The following is a 7,886-nucleotide window of genomic DNA, read 5'->3' as shown; positions in this document are numbered from 1 at the left end:
AACGGTGAGTTCAGATGAAAAGACAAACGTAGTATGAAAGCAGATTTAGCACAGCGAGGCCCACTAACTAGATAGCAGGAGGATACAATAGTGGACTTCGCAGTCAGCTACAAAACCCTATCAAATACCATCCTGAAATTACCTTAAACTCATGTGCCAACTCATGGCACCGGAGTGGTAATTTCAGCCCACGAGAGCTTCCAGCTGCAGAGAATCACATAACTGCAAACTGGACAAAACATACAAAAATAGACTAAGGACAGAAATGTCCAACTTAGCTGGTCAGCAGACTGGGAGCAGGTACATGCAACAGAAAGACTTTGGTTACATTGATGGCCGGCATAGGAATGACTGAGGAGCAAGGCTAAATAGAAAACTCCCACATCCTGATAGAAACAGGTGAAAAGCTCACAAGACATCAGTACCATAAGCGACCACTGGGGGAGCCAAATAACCGAATCACAACAGCTATTGACCTCTTAGTTTACAGCAGGGGCTTTTTTTAGGTATCTCACTGCTCTTCAATATACCATGAACTGCAGGGATCTATGAATATCCCCCTTACAGTTCCACTTAAACCTTGCAGCTCTCTGGCGCCCCCTTTCTGTCAGGTCAGATTAGGTACTGCACCTAGGGTAATTAGTCGCCAGAAAGGCTGACTGCTATGTACTGGCTATTGGGCACGCTGCAGCAACGCGATAAACTACTACCGCTCAGACAGGAACAATAATTATCAACGCCGCAGTTGCTGCAACACCCAAAGGCCTGCACACGGTAAGCTGCCACCAGCTTCGATTAAACGGGTCCGAAGCTAACCCAACACAGTAGTGTAATTCCCTTCAGGGGACAAGGTACGTTTTAGAACAGGGAGAACGAATCTAGTATATTAAATATTATACTCCATAAATGATTTTTAGGCAGCGTTTATAAAAAGTTATTTTACAAGGATGTTACAAAAGAGACAATTGCAAATATGTACAAGGTAATTATAAAAAAACAGGGAATAACTGAGAAATAACACTTACATGTGTTCAGAGCATTGCAGGCAACCAGGCTAGTGGAGTTCCCATACGTCCCAGTGCATTAGGACTTGCTCAGGGCTCTTCAGGTAAAAAACTAACAACCCCTTGCTGGAAGCCTGCCAGAAACTTATAACCCGCAGCCCATGACATCACCACCAGGGTTGGCTTCCACAGTCCGTCCTATCTCTTCAGTCTTAGGACATTCTACCTCAATTGGTCTAATGCTTATAACTTTGCTACAGAACATGTCATAGTCATAACAAACCCAGCATTCATCTCGTATTAGTGTTGGCATTCTAATGAGATCAAATATGTCCTATTTGGGATGCATAATTACAGAGAAATGCCTACTTCTTTACCAGATGGAGTTAGAAGCCCGTGCTTACCGTGGCAGATAGATCCACCGAGGGAGATTAAGAATATGCATTTTCCTGTTCCTATCTTAATTGGTTTGCATAATATCTTACAAAAACAGAACAAAGGACTTTCATGGATTCTGGAAGCTTCTCTACCAGTTCAAGCTGGTACAACTGTCTATGCAGCTAAGTTTAGCGGTCGTAAATACCTTTCTTCAATAAAACTCCCCCCCATACATTGACAAGGCAAGCTCTTCTACACAGACAGTTAGAAACACAGGGAAGGGGGGGTGTTTTAGCCCACAGCCTGGGCTAACAGGAGAAACTAAACTTATATGATATTTAATACAATATCGTGACACCTCCCTTTTTTGGCGTGTGCTTCGGAGGCATAACATTTAGGTATGCCTCCATGCGCACCTCAGTAGGTTCACCCTGGCGGGACAGTCCATCTGCATTCCCATGCTCCCTGCCCATTTTGTGTTCAATGGTGAAGTCAAATTGCTGAAGGGCAAGGCTCCAGCGTAGCAACCTGCCGTTGGTTCCACACATGGCGTTTAGCCAGCGCAGAGGGTTGTGGTCGGTCACCACAGTGAAGGTGCGACCGTACAAGTAGGGCTGCAAGCGCTGCAGGGCCCAGACTATGGCCAGGCACTCCTTCTCGATGGTGGAGTAGGCTACTTCCCTCGGCAAAAGTTTCCGACTCAGGTACAACACGGGGTGCTTTTGGTCCTCCGAGTCAACCTGGCTGAGCACAGCACTGAGGCCAAACTTGCTGGCGTTAGTCTGTACCAAGAACGGTCGACTGCTGTCGACTGCTTTCAACACAAGGGCGTTGCACAGTGCGGTTTTCATAGCCTGGAAGGCCCCCTCACAGCCATCTGTCCAGTTGACGATGTGGGGTAGCTTCTTCCTGGTGAGAACCGTCAAAGGTTTTGCCAGGCTACTGTAGTGCTGTACGAAGCGCCTATAGTACCCTGCAGTGCCCAGGAAGGAGATCACCTGTTTCTTTGTCCTGGGAGTGGGCCAGTTCACAATCGCGCCCACTTTCTCAGGCTCTGGCTTTAGGGTGTCTCCGCCTACCCGGTGCCCCAGGTAGTGGACCTCCCTCATGCCCTTCTGCCACTTTCCGGGCTTGATAGTCAGTCCTGCTTGGTGAATTCGCCTGAGCACCTCCTCGAGATGCTGCAGGTGTTCCTCCCAGGAGGGACTGAAGATGGCAATGTCATCGAAGTACGCCACTGTGTACTTCTCCAGTCCCTGAAGCAGGAGGTTGACCATCCGCTGGAAAGTGGCAGGGGCATTCTTCATGCCAAAGGGCATGACCGTGGACTCGTACAGTCCAAAGGGTGTGATAAAGGCGGACTTCTCCTGCGCCTCGGGGCTTGGGGGAATCTACAAGTATCCTCGACTCAGATCCATTATGGTCAGGTATTTTGCGCCAGCTAACTTCTCAAGCAGCTCATCGATGCGCGGCATTGGGTGCGCGTCAGAGGCTGTAATGGCGTTGAGCCTCCTTTAGTCCACGCAGAACTGGGTGGTCCGGTCCTTCTTTGGCACAAGAACTACAGGTGAGGCCCACGCGCTCTTTGACCGTCGAATCACCCCCAGCTGTAACATCTCATCGATCTCCTGGCGCATAACCTGCTGCACCTGGTCGGAGATTCGATAGGGTGTTCGCCGTAGTGGGGCATGATTCCCGGTGTCCACCTCATGGACTGCTAACTTAGTCCTTCCAGGTCGGTTGGAAAACACATTTTTGGAGACGTTTATTCTCAGCGAGGTAGGCAAGCGTAGGACCTGATATGCGAGAGATGCCGTAAAGGGGCTATCAGGTACACATAAAATTGGCCATTTTTATGCGCTAAACGCTCTCATTTTTCATATTTCTAGTGCAGTATTGCAGTTCAGTTTTCATGTTTCATGTTTGCATGTCTTAGCGCTGCAGTGTGCTGCCTCTTTTACTTGACTATATATGAGTTGGTTACTCTAGGTTCAGCACCTGTTCACACTTAGTCTATGTATGGATGTGACGGTCAGTTTTTTCAAATATATTATTTAGCCTTCTGACTGAGCACTCCGCCTCCTAGCCCAGGTGTTTTAATCGCAGCAGGTCCAGTACCCCTCCACAGAGAGAGAGAATATGAGTCTAGGAAGAGGTTTTCACAGGTACCCATTCACATGGAGACGTTTATTCTCAGAGAGGTAGGCAAGCGTAGGACCTGATATACGAGAGATGCCGTAAAGGGGCTATCAGGTACACATAAAATTGGCCATTTTTATGCGCTAAACGCTCTCATTTTTCATATTTCTAGTGCAGTATTGCAGTTCAGTTTTCATGTTTCATGTTTGCATGTCTTAGCGCTGCAGTGTGCTGCCTCTTTTACTTGACTATATATGAGTTGGTTACTCTAGGTTCAGCACCTGTTCACACTTAGTCTATGTATGGATGTGACGGTCAGTTTTTTCAAATATATTATTTAGCCTTCTGACTGAGCACTCCGCCTCCTAGCCCAGGTGTTTTAATCGCAGCAGGTCCAGTACCCCTCCACAGAGAGAGAGAATATGAGTCTAGGAAGAGGTTTTCACAGGTACCCATTCACATGGAGACGTTTATTCTCAGCGAGGTAGGCAAGCGTAGGACCTGATATACAAGAGATGCCGTAAAGGGGCTATCAGGTACACATACAATTGGCCATTTTTATGCGCTAAATGCTCGCATTTTTCATATTTCTAGTGCAGTATTGCAGTTCAGTTTTCATGTTTCATGTTTGCATGTCTTAGCGCTGCAGTGTGCTGCCTTTTTTACTTGACTTGGTTGGGAAACACGACCCGGAAGGGTTCCAGGGTGGTTTGCAACTGCACCCGCTGTGGTTCAGTTAGCGAGGCGCTTACCTCCATGTCCTCGATGGACCCACGGGCCTTGGCTTGGGCCAGCATGTCCGGGAGGGTGTCTTTCTCCCCGTCTTTGGGTAAGCTGCAGACCGGTAGGACGAAAGGTTCACGTTCGTGATGAGCCTTCATCATGTTGACGTGAAAGGCCTTTCGCCTACCCCGAGCGTGGTCAAGCGTGACCACGTAGGTGACCGGGTTGAGCTGTTGGTGGACGACGTACGGGCCCTCCCAAGCTGCCTGAAGCTTATCCGTTGGTACGGGGACCAGCACCCACACCTTTTGACCCACGTGGTAGGTCCGCTCCCGGGCGTTCTTGTCGTGTCAGTGCTTCTGATCAGCCTGAGCCTGCGTCATGTTGTCATGCACCAACTGCGTCAAGGTCTGCATCTTGTCACGGAAGCGCATGACATACTCCACTATGGACACTTCAGAAGGGTTCGGCTCCTCTTCCCAGGATTCTCTTACCAACCCAAGGGGTCCCCGGACTCGCCTGCCATACAGAAGCTCGAAGGGGGAGAACCCCGTCGAGGCCTGCGGAACCTCTCGGTAAGCGAATAGCAGGTGTGGGAGGTACCGCTCCCAGTCGCGCCCTTGTGTCTCAACCAGCATGCGTAGCATCTGTTTGAGGGTACCATTGAAGCATTCACACAAGCCATTGGTCTGTGGGTGATATGCACTCGATACCAGGTGCTTCACCTGCATTCTCTTACAGAGAGCCTCCATTAGGCGAGACATGAATTGGGTCCCTTGATTAGTAAGCATCTCCCTGGGAAATCCTACACGTGAAAAGATAGCCAACAGGGCATCCGCCACCTTATCTGTCCTAGTTGACGACAGAGCTACTGCCTCTGGGTACCGGGTAGCGTAGTCTACCACAGTAAGGATATATCGCTTTCCAGAGCTGCTGGGGACGGCCAGCGGGCCCACAATGTCCACCGCGATCCTCTGGAAAGGCTCCTCTATCACTGGCAAAGGGATCAGGGGAGCCTTAAGGGCAGGCCCCGCCTTCCCCACTCTTTGACAGGTGACACAGGAGCGGCAGTAGTTTGACACATCTGTCCCCATCTTAGGCCAATAGAAGTGTTGAGACAGCCGGGCCTTTGTTTTGCTGATCCCCAAGTGTCCAGCTAGCGGGATCTCATGGGCAATCAGTAACAACTCACCCCGGAATTGCTGCGGGACGACCAGCTGTCTTTCCCTCAACCACTCCTTTTGCGATTTTCTGGATACTGTCTCCCAGTACAACCTTCCTCGTTCCCAGAACACCTTCTCCTTATCAGTCTCGGAGAAGGGCGTCCCGGCGAGTTGTCTCAAACTCTCTAGGCATGCATCTGTGTGCAGAGCGGCCTGAAACTCCTGGCTAGGGGAAGCCAGAAGCGATGTCAGGGTCCCTTCCCCACGGGAGCCCTCTGGGACCTGCTCTGGGTCCACCTCTGGTTCAGTCACACTGATGACTGAGGAGGGTCCGGGAGGCAGACAGTTATCTGCGTTCCGGGCACTCTGACTGTGGGTGACAGCAGCTACGTAGGCTTTATCCCCGGGGATTTCTACAGACCCATCAGCCGACGCTGCTATGGGTTCTACCTCCCCATCCACCCCCATTACCTCAGGAGCATTGCTACTTATGGGCCAGTTACCTTCCTCGGTGGCACTGGTCAATTGCATGGCATCACCTTCCTCACGGTTCCCATGTATCTCCCCATTTCCTGTAGCACCGACACTTGCCCCTGCTAGGGGTTCCTCAGCCATCTCACTCCGCAGAGCGATGTGGCTGAGCACTCCTGTACCTAGGGACACATCAACTTTCACAGAAAAATCATTATCAGGTTCCGTTGGCACAGGTACAACATTTTCACCATCAATCCTAGGGAAAAAATGGTTATCAGATGCATCATTACAAGATAAAGCATGGTCAGGTAACACATGCAATTTCCCATCATCATCATCATCATCATCATCAGGGTTAACGTTACCCTTATTAGCAGATTGGGGAGGGGTGTCAGGGACGTAGTATGCAACCAACCTCCCCAAATCAGTCCCCAACAAAACATCAGTGGGCAAATTATCAGACAGTCCCACTTCCTTCACCCCGCTCCCGGCACCTCAATCAATATAAACCCGGGCCATCGGTAAGGGACATCTGATGCCCCCAATCCCAGTGACAGTTAGGGTTTTCCCCGGAATGATTTCTTCAGGGGCCACCAGTTCGGGTCGGATGAGGGTTCGTTCAGCCCCGGTGTCTTTGAGGCCTGTAGCAACATGGCCTCCCACGGTGACGTGCTGTAAGTTGTCACACACCCTCCCAGCCACACCACCCACCAAAAGAACTGCTGCATTAGGCCCTGGGGCCTTGGATGAGTGGTTCTTCGGCTTGTCTGGACAGTAGTGACCAGGCCGCTTGCAGTGGTAACACAGGCGAGGGTCGTTGGTACGTCTGGTGCTGTTGGCCACGGGGACAGGACCTCTGGTGTTTTGGCTGGCAGGGATACTGGTGTTGGTTGCAGGCTTACCCCCTCTCCAGCTGGTGGTGACTGGCTTCCGCACTTCCTATCTATGGTTGGCCTCATAGGCATCGGCAATCTGCGCTGCTTTCGTTACATCTTTGGGGTCTCTGTCCATCACGAACTGTCGCACCTCAGCTGGGCAAAGATGTAAGAACTGGTCTTTGATCATCAGGTCTTGTAGCTGTGCAAAGGTGGTCACTGACAGTCCTTGGGTCCACTGGTCAAAGTGGGTCCCCAGTCCATGCACCACATCACTGTAACTGTCATGTGGGCCACGTTGGAGGGTCCGGAACTCTCTACGGTACACCTCGGGTGTAAGCTGGTACTTGGCTATCAGAGCCTGCTTGATGGCCTCATAGTCACCATCTTGTTCTTGAGGGAGGGCAGCAAACGCCTCCAGAGCTTTGCCTCTCAGCCCTGGGGTCAGGTATCGTGCCCATTCTTGTGTAGGCAGCTGGTACTGTCTGCATGCTTTCTCAAAGGCCCGCAGAAAAGTGTCCAAGTCCCCGTCCTTTTCCATAACAGGTAAGTGATCAGGCCGGGGCTTCGGTGTCTGAGCGTTGCTGGGCTCACGGCCGGACTGGGACGACCCCTGCATTTGCAGTCGGGCTAACTGCAGCTGGTACTCCCGCTCCGCTTGGGCCTCTCACTCGGCTCGCTGGGCCTGGGCATCTCGCTCTGCTCGGCCCTCTCGCTCGGCTCGCTCCTGGTATTGCTGGATCAGCTGCAGACTTCTCTCTAGGTCATCTGCGGAGCCTTGTTGCAGAGCAAGCTGCAGGAGGAGGTCTGCGCCCCCCTGGTTGCCAGTAGGGCCTGTATTCAGTGGTTGGACCTCTGCTGCAGCACTATGTTCGCTTGTGCTGGCTTCTGCGGCCTCTGGGCTCCGTGGCCTGGCTTGGTCTGCTTCATATTGCACCAGTTCAGCCACCATTTGAGTCTTGGTCTTGCCCTGGGGGTTCAGGCCATGGTACGTGCATATCCCAGCAAGAGCGTCCTTCTTCTGCTGGGTGTACCAGGCTTCTCCTTTCGCAGCCATGGTTGCCAAATAAAAGATAGGATAGAAAAACAAAGAGAAGGGAGGGGATAATTACCAGTACACAATTGTCTCA

The 7,886-nt window shown here is 51.2% G+C and overlaps 1 pseudogene; it reads right to left on the bottom strand.

Annotated features, from left to right (window-relative positions):
- Positions 1 to 408: 408 nt before the first annotated feature.
- On the bottom strand, positions 409 to 7,375 carry LOC143767876 (uncharacterized; annotated as a pseudogene).
- Positions 7,376 to 7,886: the final 511 nt, after the last annotated feature.

This window comes from Ranitomeya variabilis, chromosome 4, assembly GCF_051348905.1.
Source record: "Ranitomeya variabilis isolate aRanVar5 chromosome 4, aRanVar5.hap1, whole genome shotgun sequence".
Lineage (NCBI taxonomy): Eukaryota > Metazoa > Chordata > Amphibia > Anura > Dendrobatidae > Ranitomeya > Ranitomeya variabilis.
This window is presented reverse-complemented; position numbering and strand designations above follow the sequence as displayed.